This window comes from Pseudophryne corroboree, chromosome 1, assembly GCF_028390025.1.
Source record: "Pseudophryne corroboree isolate aPseCor3 chromosome 1, aPseCor3.hap2, whole genome shotgun sequence".
NCBI classification, from domain to species: domain Eukaryota; kingdom Metazoa; phylum Chordata; class Amphibia; order Anura; family Myobatrachidae; genus Pseudophryne; species Pseudophryne corroboree.
This window is the reverse complement of record NC_086444.1, coordinates 430,255,012-430,272,036: the sequence shown is the minus strand read 5'-3', so window position 1 is coordinate 430,272,036 and position 17,025 is coordinate 430,255,012.

The window sequence follows — 17,025 nt, the reverse complement described above, 5'->3', positions numbered from 1 at the left end:
ATCTGAAGCATTATTGAGAGATTTGTTAGACCAACATAATGCTACTCGACATGCGGTACAATTTACTTACAGCATTTTACCTGTCACGATACATTTCTTAGATGTAAACATCAGCTTCACATCTACAGGTATCAATACTACCATTTATGTAAAGGAAACTGATAGTAATACCATCTTAAGACACAACAGTTTCCATCCTCAATCTTTACGTGAAGGGCTTCCTTACTCCCAGATGCTGAGAGTCAGAAGGATAACCAGTGATCCAATACAAACTGAGATTGCCCTGGACTACATGGTCCATAAATTCCAGGATAGGGGCTACCCACTTAGACTGTTAGAGAAAATTAGATCTAAGGTTCTGAGTATTGCTAGATATGACACAATTTATACCAGTAAAACACCCGCTGACAATACGCGGGTGTTACCCTGGGTAAATAGGTTTAACACCAAGAGCAAATATACCCAAACAAATAGCCAAAAAGTTTTGGCCCATCATTAATACTGACAAGAACCTACCTGCATTAGCGGGCACTAGATTATTACCTTGCTACACCCGGGGCTGTAGTTTAGGAGATTTGCTTATTAAAAGGGACATCATGAAACTTAAACAGCAAGCGGCCACGACACATTTTCTTAGTCAAAAGTTGGGATGCTACCGATGCCTGGTATGCACCACATGTAGATCATTAATCCCTGGTGACACTATTGCACATCCGTATTCAGGGAAGAAGTACACGATTAGACACGCTCTCACCTGCACCACTAAGTTTGTCATATATGTTCTGACTTGCCCATGTGGCGTAAATTACGTGGGCAAGACAGATAGACAGTTTAGAGAAAGAATGGCCGGCCACAGGTCGGCAATCAGAGCTGCGCTTGAATCTGGCACCAGCGATCAACCAGTGGCTCGCCACTGTTCGGCAGCTAGACACAATATAGCCAGTATTAGAACTAAGTTAATCGATCACGTTCCCTTTAGTATAAGAGGCGGTAATAGGAAGAAATTACTATTACAACTTGAGAGCAAATGGATCTATACCTTGGGCACCCTGTCTCCAAGGGGCCTCAATGTTTTTTATAAGTGCCATTCATTTGTTATAATAATGTTATATTGTTCGTTACATTAGCTAAGTAATCATGTATTAAGCATTTGTAGTATAGCACCAGCTATGGCTATTGGCACAGTTGGTTGATAGATCTGCCAATAATTCCAGCAGGATTTCTTTTTACAATGTTTTTATCACTACATGTCAGTTTGCTTTGTTATTGTTGCCGTCCGGTTATCGGGACAACGTGACGCTGTGTTAATCTGATAGGCTGCGGGCGGTGGTCGCTCCCGGATGACGGCACTGCGAGGACATGTCTCTGATGACGCAGCGGTACTCGTGGAGGCCGGAGCCCGGGGGCGCACACACAGCCGCGGCAGATCAGGAAATTATGTGTTTGTTCGTAAGTGTATAAATGTCTGTCACTTTGTCATACACTGTTTGTTACTCCTGATGACGGGCTGATGCCCGAAACGTCGAATTAAAAGCACGGTTTGCATCTTTCTTCAAGTCTCTGAGTGCCACCATTCCTGCACATATACATTGGGTCGCTATACCCCTGGGAGGCACCAGAGCATTCACTCCGTTTTTCACTAGAGCCACTAGTGCCGGATATTCGTATATATATATATATATATATATATATATTAGTGATGTGCACCGGAAATTTTTCGGGTTTTGTGTTTTGGTTTTAGGTTCGGTTCCGCGGCCGTGTTTTGGGTTCGGACGCGTTTTGGCAAAACCTCACCGGAAATTTTTTGTCGGATTCGGGTGTGTTTTGGATTCGGGTGTTTTTTTCAAAAAACCCTAAAAAACAGCTTAAATCATAGAATTTGGGGGTCATTTTGATCCCATAGTATTATTAACCTCAATAACCATAATTTCCACTCAATTTCAGTCTATTCTGAACACCTCACACCTCACAATATTATTTTTAGTCCTAAAATTTGCACCGAGGTCGCTGGATGGCTAAGCTAAGCGACACAAGTGGCCGACACAAACACCTGGCCCATCTAGGAGTGGCACTGCAGTGTCAGACAGGATGGCACTTGAAAAAAATAGTCCCTAAACAGCACATGATGCGAAGAAAAAAAGAGGCGCTATGAGGTAGCTGTGTGACTAAGCTAAGCGACCCTAGTGGCCGACACAAACACCTGGCCCATCTAGGAGTGGCACTGCAGTGTCAGACAGGATGGCACTTGAAAAAAATAGTCCCCAAACAGCACATGATGCGAAGAAAAAAAGAGGCGCAATGAGGTAGCTGTGTGACTAAGCTAAGCGACCCTAGTGGCCGACACAAACACCTGGCCCATCTAGGAGTGGCACTGCAGTGTCAGACAGGATGGCACTTGAAAACAATAGTCCCCAAACAGCACATGAAGCAAAGAAAAAAAGAGGCGCAATGAGGTAGCTGTGTGACTAAGCTAAGCGACCCTAGTGGCCGACACAAACACCTGGCCCATCTAGGAGTGGCACTGCAGTGTCAGACAGGATGGCACTTGAAAAAAATAGTCCCCAAACAGCACATGATGCAAAGAAAAAAAGAGGCGCAATGAGGTAGCTGTGTGACTAAGCTCAGCGACCCAAGTGGCCGACACAAACACCTGGCCCATCTAGGAGTGGCACTGCAGTGTTTGACAGGATGGCACTTGAAAAAAATAGTCCCCAAACAGCACATGATGCAAAGAAAAAAAGAGGCGCAATGAGGTAGCTGTGTGACTAAGCTCAGCGACTCAAGTGGCCGACACAATTACCTGGCCCATCTAGGAGTGGCACTGCAGTGTCAGACAGGATGGCACTTGAAAAAAATAGTCCCCAAACAGCACATGATGCAAAGAAAAAAAGAGGAGCAATGAGGTAGCTGTGTGACTAAGCTAAGCGACCCTAGTGGCCGACACAAACACCTGGCCCATCTAGGAGTGGCAGTGCAGTGTCAGACAGGATGGCACTTGAAAAAAATAGTCCCCAAACAGCACATGATGCAAAGAAAAAAAGAGGCGCACCAAGGTCGCTGTGTGACTAAGCTAAGCAACACAAGTGGCCGACACAAACACCTGGCCCATCTAGGAGTGACACTGCAGTGTCAGGCAGGATGGCCCTTCAAAAAAATACTCCCCAAACAGCACATGATGCAAAGAAAAATGAAAGAAAAAAGAGGTGCAAGATGGAATTGTCCTTGGGCCCTCCCACCCACCCTTATGTTGTATAAACAGGACATGCACACTTTAACGAACCCATCATTTCAGCGACAGGGTCTGCCACACGACTGTGACTGAAATGACTGGTTGGTTTGGGCCCCCACCAAAAAAGAAGCAATCAATCTCTCCTTGCACAAACTGGCTCTACAGAGGCAAGATGTCCACCTCATCATCATCGTCCGATTCATCACCCCTTTCACTGTGTACATCCCCCTCCTCACAGATTATTAATTCGTCCCCACTGGAATCCACCATCTCAGGTCCCCGTGTACTTTCTGGAGGCAATTGCTCCTGGTGAATGTCTCCACGGAGGAATTGATTATAATTCATTTTAATGAACATCATCTTCTCCACATTTTCTGTAAGTAACCTCGTACGCCGATTGCTGACAAGGTGAGCGGCTGCACTAAACACTCTTTCGGAGTACACACTGGAGGGAGGGCAACTTAGGTAGAATAAAGCCAGTTTCTGCAAGGGCCTCCAAATTGCCTCTTTTTCCTGCCAGTATACGTACGGACTGTCTGACGTGCCTACTTGGATGCGGTCACTCATATAATCCTCCACCATTCTTTCAATGGTGAGAGAATCATATGCAGTGACAGTAGACGACATGTCAGTAATCGTTGGCAGGTCCTACAGTCCGGACCAGATGTCAGCACTCGCTCCAGACTGCCCTGCATCACCGCCAGCGGGTGGGCTCGGAATTCTTAGCCTTTTCCTCGCACCCCCAGTTGCGGGAGAATGTGAAGGAGGAGCTGTTGACGGGTCACGTTCCGCTTGACTTGACAATTTTCTCACCAGCAGGTCTTTGAACCCCTGCAGACTTGTGTCTGCCGGAAAGAGAGATACAACGTAGGTTTTAAATCTAGGATCGAGCACGGTGGCCAAAATGTAGTGCTCTGATTTCAACAGATTGACCACCCGTGAATCCTGGTTAAGCGAATGAAGGGCTCCATCCACGAGTCCCACATGCCTAGCGGAATCGCTCTGTTTTAGCTCCTCCTTCAACATCTCCAGCTTCTTCTGCAAAAGCCTGATGAGGGGAATGACCTGACTCAGGCTGGCAGTGTCTGAACTGACTTCACGTGTGGCAAGTTCAAAGGGTTGCAGAACCTTGCACAACATTGAAATCATTCTCCACTGCGCTTGAGACAGGTGCATTCCACCTCCTTTGCCTATATCGTGGCCAGATGTATAGGCTTGAATGGCCTTTTGCTGCTCCTCCATCCTCTGAAGCATAAAGAGGGTTGAATTCCACCTCGTTACCACCACTTGCTTCAGATGATGGCAGGGCAGGTTCAGGTATTTTTGGTGGTGCTCCAGTCTTCTGTACGCGGTGCCTGAATGCCGAAAGTGGCCCGCAATTCTTCGGGCCACCGACAGCATCTCTTGCACACCCCTGTCGTTTTTTAAATAATTCTGCACCACCAAATTCAAGGTATGTGCAAAACATGGGACGTGCTGGAATTTGCCCAGATGTAATGCACGCACAATATTGCTGGCGTTGTCCGATGTCACAAATCCCCAGGAGAGTCCAATTGGGGTAAGCCATTCTGCGATGATCTTCCTCAGTTGCCATAAGAGGTTTTCAGCTGTGTGCGTATTCTGGAAAGCGGTGATACAAAGCGTAGCCTGCCTAGGAACGAGTTGGCGTTTGCGAGATGCTGCTACTAGTGCCGCCGCTGCTGTTCTTGCAGCGGGAGGCAATACATCTACCCAGTGGGCTGTCACAGTCATATAGTCCTGAGTCTGTCCTGCTCCACTTGTCCACATGTCCGTGGTTAAGTGGACATTGGGTACAACTGCATTTTTTAGGACACTGGTGAGTCTTTTTCTGAGGTCTGTGTACATTTTCGGTATCGCCTGCCTAGAGAAATGGAACCTAGATGGTATTTGGTACCGGGGACACAGTACCTCAATCAAGTCTATAGTTGCCTCTGAATTAACGATGGATACCGGAACCACGTTTCTCACCGCCCAGGCTGCCAAGGCCTGAGTTATCTGCTTTGCAGCAGGATGACTGCTGTGATATTTCATCTTCCTCGCAAAGGACTGTTGTACAGTCAATTGCTTACTGGAAGTAGTACAAGTGGTCTTCCGACTTCCCCTCTGGGATGACGATCGACTCCCAGCAGCAACAACAGCAGCGCCAGCAGCAGTAGGCGTTACACTCAAGGATGCATTGGAGGAATCCCAGGCAGGAGAGGACTCGTCAGACTTGCCAGTAACATGGCCTGCAGGACTATTGGCTTTCCATGGTAAGGAGGAAATTGACACTGAGGGAGTTGGTGCTGTGGTTTGCAGGAGCTTGGTTACAGGAGGAAGGGATTTACTGGTCAGTGGACTGCTTCCGCTGTCGCCCAAAGTTTTTGAACTTGTCACTGACTTATGATGAATGCGCTGCAGGTGACGTATAAGGGAGGATGTTCCGAGGTGGTTAACATCCTTACCCCTACTTATTACAGCTTGACAAAGGCAACACACGGCTTGACGCTGTTGTCCGCATTTGTGTTGAAATAATTCCACACCGAAAAGCTGATTTTTTTTGTATTTTGACCAGGCATGTCAATGGCCATATTCCTCCCACGGACAACAGGTGTCTCCCCCGGTGCCTGACTTAAACAAACCACCTCACCATCAGAATCCTCCTTGTCAATTTCCTCCCCAGCGCCAGCAACACCCATATCCTCATCCTGGTGTACTTCAACACTGACATCTTCAATTTGACTATCAGGATCTGGACTGCGGGTGCTCCTTCCAACACTTGCAGGGGGCGTGCAAATGGTGGAAGGCGCAAGCTCTTCCCGTCCAGTGTTGGGAAGGTCAGGCATCGCAACCGACACAATTGGACTCTCCTTGGGGATTTGTGATTTCGAAGAACGCACAGTTCTTTGCTGTGCTTTTGCCAGCTTAAGTCTTTTCTTTTTTTTAGCGAGAGGATGAGTGCTTCCATCCTCATGTGAAGCTGAACCACTAGCCATGAACATAGGCCAGGGCCTCAGCCGTTCCTTGCCACTCCGTGTCATAAATGGCATATTGGCAAGTTTACGCTTCTCCTCAGAAGCTTTTAATTTTGATTTTTGAGGCATTTTACTGATCTTTTGTGTTTTGGATTTTACATGCTCTGTACTATGACATTGGGCATCGGCCTTGGCAGACGACGTTGATGGCATTTCATCGTCTCGGCCATGACTAGTGGCAGCAGCTTCAGCACGAGGTGGAAGTGGATCTTGATCTTTCCCTATTTTATTAACCTCCACATTTTTGTTCTCCATATTTTAATGTGCACAACTAAAAGGCACCACAGGTATACAATGTAGATGGATGGATAGTATACTTTATGGATGACGAGTGACGACACAGAGGTAGGTACAGCAGTGGCCTACCGTACTGCTATATACAGTATAATGGACCTGGTGGACACTGTCAGCAGACTGCTAAACTACTAGTATAAAAAAAAAGCCACCACAGGTATACAATGTAGATGGATGGATAGTATACTTAATGGATGACGAGTGACAACACAGAGGTAGGTACAGCAGTGGCCTACCGTACTGCTATATACAGTATAATGGACCTGGTGGACACTGTCAGCAGACTGCTAAACTACTAGTATAAAAAAAGCCACCACAGGTATACAATGTAGATGGATGGATAGTATACTTTATGGATGACGAGTGACGACACAGAGGTAGGTACAGCAGTGGCCTACCGTACTGCTATATACAGTATAATGGACCTGGTGGACACTGTCAGCAAACTGCTAAACTACTAGTATAAAAAAAAAAAAGCCACAGGAGTGTTTTTCAGGCAGACAAATGTATACTGGTGGTCACTGTCAGCAAAACTCTGCACTGTGCTCCTGCTATAGCTGCTCCCCAGTCCCCACAATTAAGCAGTGTGAGCACTCAGCACAGATATATCATGCAGCACACTGAGCACAGATATGGTATGGAGCGTTTTTTTCAGGCAGAGAAGAGAACGGATAAAAAACTGGTGGTCACTATCAGCAAAACTCTGCACTGTACTCCTCCTAACAGCTGCTCCCCAATCCTCCCCACAATAGTAAAATAAACAAGCAAAGCAATCAGATCAACTGTCTCGTATATAAACGGAGAGGACGCCAGCCACGTCCTCTCCCTATCATCTCCAATGCACGAGTGAGAAAATGGCGGCGACGCGCGGCTGCTTATATAGAATCCGAATCTCGCAAGAATCCGACAGCGGGATGATGACATTCGGGCGCGCTCGGGTTAGCCGAGCAAGGCGGGAAGGTTCGAACCTGCCTCGGACCCGTGTAAAAAGGGTGAAGTTCGGGGGGGTTCGGTTTCTGAGAAACCGAACCCGCTCATCACTAATATATATATATATATATATATATCCAAAGAGAATACAGGCACTCACCACTTCCTTAATTGATGAAAAAATTTATTACCACTCACAGGTATGTCTCACATAGAGACGGTCAACAGCATGTCAGCAGATTATGTCGACGTTTCGGCTCCATCTGAGGCTTTTTCAAGACAGGTAAAATCACAACAGGTACATACCCAGCAGCCCATGACACACACCAAACCCCGGATCACTTATATAGCAGAGACACATCACAAACCCCGCCCATCAATCATCCAACAGGAAGTGGCTACAATGTTCATATTGCAGTGTCTAGTACTATTGAACAGAAATGACCATCCACTGTGTCATACCAACAACAAGGTATGATACCAGAAAACATAAATGCAGCAGATATACACCACAAAAAGCGGCTAATCGCGGCTAATTGCCGCTATGCCGGAAGTAGCGTGCGTTCCATTGCCAATGGAACGCACACGTGACACCAGGATGTTGATCACAAACCCGGAAGCGGTATGCGTTCCATTATCGTGGAGCGCAACCGCGTGACCGGAACTACGGTGCTGCATAAGACGGCTGCCAGCCGTTGCTAAGCAGCCAGGTATTAGCACACTGTCACATACTAAAATAGCACCAGCGTGCTAACAAAGTGATGATAGAGGCAGCATTAGGCTCATAAATCAATATGTTGGATGCATAAAATATGCATATGTACTACATATTGGTCCCGGGTGGATAATACATTACAATAATACAAATAGATTTGTTTATTCAATGCACATAGAAACTTAGCATTTGTATCATAATATCCAACTATTTATTCAGGTAGAGTATTGCCATAACCATATTCTGTAGTAGATCATTATGGTCTCCTGATGTTATCTGGATGACCCGCCCTTACTCCCCTATGGATAGAAATCTATCACAACAGCCAGGAGAAAATGGGATGCATATATGGTAGAGAATATGGATGTATATCTCCCAGGACATAATGTAGTACATTAAGAGCCCGTGATATAGCCTCTGTCAAAAAAGCGATCCGGGGTGGTCACCAACATAAAGGATATTATAAAAGACAAAAGACACGCATACACATATCATCATGCTTTAAGAGATGCATGATTGAATCCCATTAGAGAAAATTTATAAAAACAGTTTATGAAAGGAATGTGTGAAAAAAATATATAAATCAGTGATAGCCCTATCCGAGAAAAATATTAAGTGGATTAGCCTCGTTTAACCCCCGAGGTGCTAAGGTGTCCAATTCGTAGATCCATTTAGCTTCTCGTTGTCGTAATTGCCTTTCCCAGTCACCACCACGTGAGGGTCTCGGTACGTGATCTATTAACATGCACTTCAGGCTAGATATTGAATGCCCTCTAGTTGCGAAGTGTTGTGCCACCGGTTTGTCAGATACCTTAGAGATCAATGCAGCTCTAATTGATGTGCGATGGTTGGCCATCCTGTCTCGAAAGTTTCGTGTTGTCATGCCAACATAATAGTATCCGCAGGGACAGACAATAATATAGATTACATGATCCATGGTACAATGTAACCGATAGCGGATCTTAATCTGCTGACCACTATGTGGATGTGCGAAACTCGCCCCAGTCATCATTGATCGGCACGTAGTGCAATTGGGGCACCGATAGCAACCCTTCTTGGTGTCCGGAAACCAGGACTTATTGGTAGCTGATGGCTGTAGAGTCGGGCGCATTAACATTTGTCGAAGATTCTTGCCGCGTCTGTAGGCACAGAGTGGCGGCTGCAAGTTTAACCCTTTGAACACTGGGCCAGAGGCCACAATCGGCCAATGCTTACGCAGCACTTTATCAGACTGTGACGAAGCAACGTCGTATGTAGATGCAAATATCATTCTGTTAGCAGGTCCTTTAGCACCATGGCTGTTGGAGTGGGAGTGCCTGTACCTAGCTTTATCGAGGCATCTTGCAACAGATTTCTTCGTGTAGCCACGTTCGTAGAATCTCTCTGCCATCGCCTCAATCTGTGACTCTGTATCATCATGTGTGGTATTGTTGCGCAGCACACGCATGAACTGCGAGATCGGTAGGCTCTCTTTAAGATGAACAGGGTGGTGACTGGAGGCATGGAGGAGTGTGTTTCTATCAGTCTCCTTTCTAAAGAGGGTCGAGGCAAGTCTTCCTTTGTATCGGAAAAGAGTCACATCTAAAAAATTTACCTTATCACGACTAATGTGATAGGTAAAACGGATAGGGCTATCCAAACTATGGAGGTAGTCAATCATCTCATAGAACTCAGTGTTAGTCCCTAGCCAAATAATAAAAACATCATCAATGTAGCGGGCAAAAAGTAAACACTTTGACCCAAACCTAGGTATGATGTTGTTAGATTCATATTTATGCATATACAGATTGGCATACGATGGGGCCAAATTTGACCCCATCGCAGTGCCACTGCATTGAATGTAGAAGTCATTCCCATAGGCAAAGTGATTCTTTTTCAATACTATGCCCGCAAGATCAAGTAAAAATTCGGATGGAGGGCCCTCGTGTGATCCCACTATCAAGGCATCACGCATAGCCTCAAGGCCTTCTGTGTGCAGAATGACTGTATATAAGGACTGAATGTCCATAGTTATTAACCACGCATCATCAGGTATTAGGCCTAGTAAATCAATTTTGTCAAGCAAGTCCGCAGTGTCCCTAATGTAGCTGGGCATCGTGGTTACAAGTGGTTGGAGAAAGGAATCAATAAAGATTGCTAATGGCTGTAAAACAGAGCCCATCGCCGAAATAATCGGACGACCGGTGGGGTCACTCATCGATTTGTGTATTTTCGGTAGTGTGTAGATGATTGGACACACAGGACTATCCACAGTTAGGTAGCCAGCTATTTTATGGTCCAACCATCCACACACCAGCGCTTGATTGATCGTAGTATCAACTAATTTTTTGATTTGCAGCATAGGGTTGCCCCTACACTTAACATAAACCGTAGAGTCAGCCAATTGCCTAAGTATTTCCGCATTATATTTGCACCAGTCCTGCACCACCACGGCACCACCCTTGTCAGCTTGTCGAACAACTATCTGTTCATTATTAATCAAACTCCTCAATGCATCTCTCTGTGCCGGAGAAATGTTATTGTACCGCGGTGGTGCAGTCCTGGCATGCATTTCGCTATCAGTTAACCGAAGGAATGTGCGGATACTTGGATTGGTAGACTGAGGATCAAAAACACTTGGTCTAGCCAATCCAGTGACTTGAGTCACTTCGTTGGTCTTATTGGAAAAAAACTCTCGCAACCTAAGCTTTCTCCCAAATTTATAATGATTCACAGCCCACCCAAATCTATTATGCGGGACAGTGGGAACAAATGAAAGACCTAGGGCTAAAATCTCTGTTTCTACAGCTGAAAGCTTATAGGTTGACAAGTTGAAGACAGCGTCTACTGATATTTCCTTGGGCGCCCCCTTCGCCTTGTGGCCACCCCTCCTCGAGGGGAACCTCGTTCTATGTTTCTGTTGGGATTTGTATCGTTCCGGCCGTTTCTCCCTACAAAAGCCCCAGAGGGGGGTCTATTATCAACCACCTCACTCTCAGAATTGGATTGAGATGAGGAATTATCCAAGGGGCCCTGATATCTGCTTCTATTATGTAGGCGCTGTCGTCTGCCTGAAAAACCTCTAGATTGACCTCTCCATATTAGAGACTGTGAAACAGAAGGAAGAAAGAAATGGGAACTCTAGTTCAATATTCTCATCTGCTGTCTGACCTCATCCATGAGTGGAGGACAGATGAGAGTGAGAGCATGAGCTGTGCCCAGAAAAAATATTGAGATGGACAATGGCCTATGTGCCCTTAGCGGTGTTAGGTGTACCCTGATGCCTGACAGGCCTTTCAGGGTCAGATGCGCCACTGGGAAATGGGCCAAGGTGTGTATGGAAACAAGAAAAGTGGGGGGGGAGAAGAAAGAGAAAGAAAAAGGGAAAGAATAGTGAATGAAAACTCAAATAAATCTTGAATAATTGAATTGTCCTTGTATATAATAACAGCAGGCAGTATGCTGATTGGGACAATAATGGTATAAAGTAAAGAAACTACACAGCTATATATGCATTGACTGAGCCACTGCTCATTGCCATATAGAAGAAAATGTTTGATACCTGATATTCTATGGAAAAATCTGATATTAATAGCTGTGGGAAAAGGGGAATAGAGGAAGGAGGAAGAGAAAAGAAAAAGGAAAAAGTGGGGGGTGAAAGGAAAAAATAGTGGGCACTCCAGTCCGCTAATCCCTTCTGCTGTCTGACCTCATCAGAGAGCGGAGGACAGATGAGAGTGGGACCGTGGGCTGTGCCGTAGAAGGAGAGGAGAAGGCGGCGGCTCGTGATCCCGTTGCGGTGTTAGGCGGACCCTGATGCCGGCGGCCTTGCAGGATCTGGATGCGCCACCGGGGCCGGAGTCACCGTCCGAGGAAGAAGGAAGAGAAGGGGACAGAGGAGAAATACCGAAGTCTGCCGTGTTGTGCCGCTTCAACCACAGTGTGTTACCGCTGCTAGTCACGGCTCCCCCTGCAGTGGGGAGACCGCGTGTCGGGCCGTTGATTGACGTACGTTTCACCACATGGGCTTGCTCACCTTGCAGCCCCTAGGTGAGCAAGCCCATGTGGTGAAACTGGTTTCAATATTTGTTTGACCATTTTCTGGATTTCCAGAGCCTTTTCCAATGGAAGAAATACTCTCCATACTTCTGTGTCCAGAATCATCCCTAAAAAGGACAATCTTATCGTCGGTTCCAACTGCGACTTTGGAAAATTCATGATCCAACTGTGTTGTTGGAGCATTGACAGGGAGAGTGCGATGTTCTGCACCAACTGTTCCCTGGATCTCGCTTTTATAAGGAGATCATCCAGATAAGGAATTATATTGACTCCTTTTTGATGAAGGAGGACCATCATCTCCGCCATCACCTTGGTGAATACCCTCGGTGCCGTGGAGAGGCCGAACGGCAACGTCTGGAACTGGTAATGTCAATCCTGTACTGCGAATCTCAGATAAGCTTGGTGAGGAGGAGAAATGGGAACATGCAGGTAATCATCCTTTATGTCTACTGACCCCATGAAGTCCCCCTCCTCCAGACTGGAAATCACTGCCCTCATGGATTCCATCTTGAACTTGAACCTTTTAAGGTAGAGATTCAGGTTTAAAATTGGTCTGACCGAGCCGTCCGGCTTCGGAACTATGAAGAGGCTTGAATAAAAACCTTCTCCTTGCTGTGACAAGGGTACCAGGACAATGACCTGATCCTGACATAAATTTTGAATTGCCGTTGTTACTGCCTCTCTTTCTGGAAGAGAAGCTGACAAGGTCGATTTGAAAAATCGGCATGGGGGACGTCTTGAAACTCTAGTTTGTACCCATGGGACACTATTTGTAAGACCCATGGGTCCAGGCCTGATTGAATCCAGATTTAACTGAAAAGTTTCAGACGTGCTCCCACCCGAGTGGACTCCCGCAAGGAAGCCCCAGTGTCATGCTGCAGATTTGGCAGAAGCAGGGGTGGACTTCTGCTTCTGCGATCCGGGAGACGCTACGGATTTCTTTCCTTTTCCCCTTCCTCTACCTGCAAAAAAGGGGGAACCTTTGGCCTTTTTGTATTTGTTGGGCCGAAAGGACTGCATGTGAGAGTGATGTGTCTTTTTCGCCGGTGTAGGAGCATAAGGCAAGAATGTCGACTTACCTGCAGTAGCCGCCGAGACTAACGCATCCAGCCCATCACCAAACAAGGCCTCACCTTTATACGGGAGAGCCTCCATATTTCTTTTGGAATCTGCATCAGCATTCCACAATGCCCTCCGAGCCGATACTGCCATGGCAACGGTTCTTGATCCCAAGAGACCAATATATTTCATGGTTTCTAGTACGTAAACAGCAGCGTCTTTGATATGACCTAACGTTAGGAGTATCTCGTCTCCATCTATTGTGTCAATTTCTAATGACAAGTTTTCTGACCACTTCTCAATAGCACTACTCACCCACGCACAGACAATGGTAGGCCTGAGTAGTGTCCCATTGGCCACATAAATAGATCACCTCACTCACTTGCGCCTGTCGGCTCCTTAAGTGAAGCCATTCTAGGCGCAGGAAGAAACACCTTTTCTCTTTTATGACAGGGCCCTGTCTAAAATGCGGGGTGACTCCCACCTTTTGGAAAAAGGTAAGCTGCCTGAATTCCTTTTGGGAATCTGAAATTTCTTTTCAGGTTAAATCAGACTCCCTCCAAGAGACTGTTCAACTCCTGAGGTGGAGGGAAAATGACATTACTTCTTTACTAAAGTAAACCCTCTCCTTGTGGTTAAAGAGGGGGCTTCGTAACTTCTAACACCACCTTTATAGCTAAAACATGTTTTGAATGCTTTTTTGCTTAGGACCTATTCCCCTGGAATCACTAGTGTCGACACAGGAATCAGAGTCCATGTCGGTATCAGTTTGTACTACTTGTGCAAATTTGTATGTGACCCAGAGGGGTCCATGTGGCTGAAAAGCAGAACTATTAAAAATCACATCTTCAACAGATTATTTTCAGTTTTCTGTATGAGATTCAGTCCAAACTCTTAGTGATATGATTCACACTATCATGTAACCTTTCACCCAGTCAGGCTCTTGGTGTCATATAACACCTCTGTGTCCTTAACATGTCTCCCACAGAGGAAGAGTTCCCTGCCACAGACATGTCACACACGTGCACAACCACACCACAGACACTCCGGGACTTATAGGGGACAGACCCACAGTAAAATCTGTCAGAGGGACACAGATAGGATTTGCCAGTTCACAACCCAGTGCCAGTAACACAATGTCTGTGAACACAAAATGCCCACTGACATGCAGCGCTTTTATAATGTTAATCACACAATTATATAGCACCAAATTCACTGTGCCCCCCCTGTTTTGCACCCTGATACTTGTTCAGTAGTGGAGGAGGACCAGCTTTGTCTCTGTAGCCTGAGGAGAGAAAATGGTGCTGAGCAGTGTGCTGGCTGACTGAGGAAGAAGCTCCACTCTTCAATGGCCCGTTTCTCCTCAGCTTTTATGAGGTAATTTTTTATACTGGCGGGGGTAGGACTGTTCCTCAGTAACTTATGCCCCTTATTTATGCCAGTTTCCATAGCTTTCATGCTGCCCAGCCCCCCCCCCCCCCTGCACCATGCACCCTGCAGTGCCTGTGTATGTGTGGGCAACATGGCGCGCTGCGCTCCCTTTAGCCGTCACTTTCTTGATTGAAGATCTGTCTTCTAACACTCACCTGTCTTCTGACTTCTGGCTCTGTGAGGGGGGTGACAGCGTGCTGTTGGAGTGAGCATCTAGGCACGGCTAGCGTTCAGTTCCCTTCAGGAGCTAATGGTGTCCTGTCAGCCAGAAGCAGAGCCATGAAACTCTTTTGGAAGTTGGTTCCTACTTCGGCCCCCTCAGTCCCACGAAGCAGGGAAACTGTTGCCAGCAGTTCTCCCTGAAAATAAAAAACCTAACATAAGTCTTTTCAGAGAAACTCAGTAGAGCTCCTCTGGAGTGCATCCAGTCTGCCTGGGCACATTTCTAAAAACTGAGGTCTGGAGGAGGGGCATAGAGGGAGGAGCCAGTTCACACCCTTGAAAAGTCTTAAAGTGCTCATGGCTCCTGCAGAACCGTCTAAACCCCATGGTACTGAAGTGGACCCCAGCATCCTCTAGGGCGTATGAGAAAATACAATACTTCAACAATATTTACTGTTTAATACACAGTTGAGTGACATTATTATGACCACCACCTAATAACCAGAGTTACTGCCATGTGCAGAATGGTCAGCAGCTAGACGGGCTACACTGCCATTATAGAAACACGTCTGGTAGCCCCCAGGTACATTTTGATAGTGAACTGCTCAACTGTAGCTTGTCAGTTGGCCCTCATACACCTTCGTAGTCGACATTTACCTCTCACATCAATTGCACGTGGTGCTCTGCAGTTTCCATGTCAGTCATTCTCAATGATGCCATTTATCCAGTCACGATACACCACAGCAGCACGCAAACAGTCCACAAACTGCGCTGTTTCATAATTACTGTCACTCTTGGCCCAAAAGCAGATAATCATCCCTTTTAGTAACTTAGATAAATTGCCTCTTTTATCCAGGACAGCAACGATTGATATGTGTGCAGACGGCGTATAGCATACCTTATATACCCACCAAGCCAGTACTCGACTATGTAATTGTTCAATAACATACATTTCCAAATGGTCCCTTTATGGTCGCAGTAATTGCTTTGTTTTGATTTAGATTTACGTGACTAGACAGATTAGATCTTTAAATAGTGTTTAATTTCTAAGCTTATGTTCCATGGAGTCTAAAGACTTCTTTCAATATACAATTTTCAATTGCGTAATTGGATTACTTGTATTAACTTTTATAACATAGACTATTCCACCCTGGGTAATCCTACGTTGTGCACCCAAGATGGCTGCCGCACCTGGTACCTTGTGAGGGTGGAATACACAACCTTTGGAAGTTATTACCCAAAATGCCTACACCAATCATGCATTATGCTTTCTGTGTGCTTAAGGTTTTCTTTTATGTCAGTGTGGCTTATCTATTGCTGTATTACTTAAATCTTCTGTATTATGTGCACTGTTTTTGATGTCTGTAAAGCGCCTTGATTCCCGTTGGGGAAAGAGCGCTATATAAATAAATTTATTATTATTATTTTTATTATTAACAAACAAAATTCTTTCCAGATTCTGTAATATAGATTATGAAATGCATTAACTTACTTGGGCCTAGGAAAGCAACCCATGTTGGTAACTTAAATTGGTGATGAGTCTGACACTATCATTTTTTTTCAAATCTATGACCAATACCATAATGTAGGTTGCCAAATATATAAAATAATGTGCACATATTTGTGTATTGATATTAATAATGTGGTGTAATATAATCCATATGTAGAATCCTAATTGATTATTTCTTATATAGAATTACAGTATGTTTTTGCTATGTAATTTATTTTTAAGTTGTCTGACAATTCTTCACTGTCACTTTTGTTATTCTGACCTTCATTACATGTAAGGAGGAGTGAGTAACTATTCAGATAGCTAAACCAAGTCCATCTCTTAATGCACAGACAATGACCTTCTGGAAGTTTCACCTTTTATTGATACATACTGGAAGGATTGTCCATATAATATATCTGTAATTCTTCAGGTTAGATCGATATACATGTGATAACAATATTCAGTATAAGAGATGTATAATCGGTAAGAAGTTTTTAAACTTGTAGGATAAGAGCAGACTTAACACAGCCTGTCAGCATCTAAATACGGCAGCGTCTAGTTTCCCTTCATGGAGAGGATCTTTCCCATAAGCACCTGGGTCCATGTCACTAACTATTTGGAATAGTAACCTGGGGTGAGC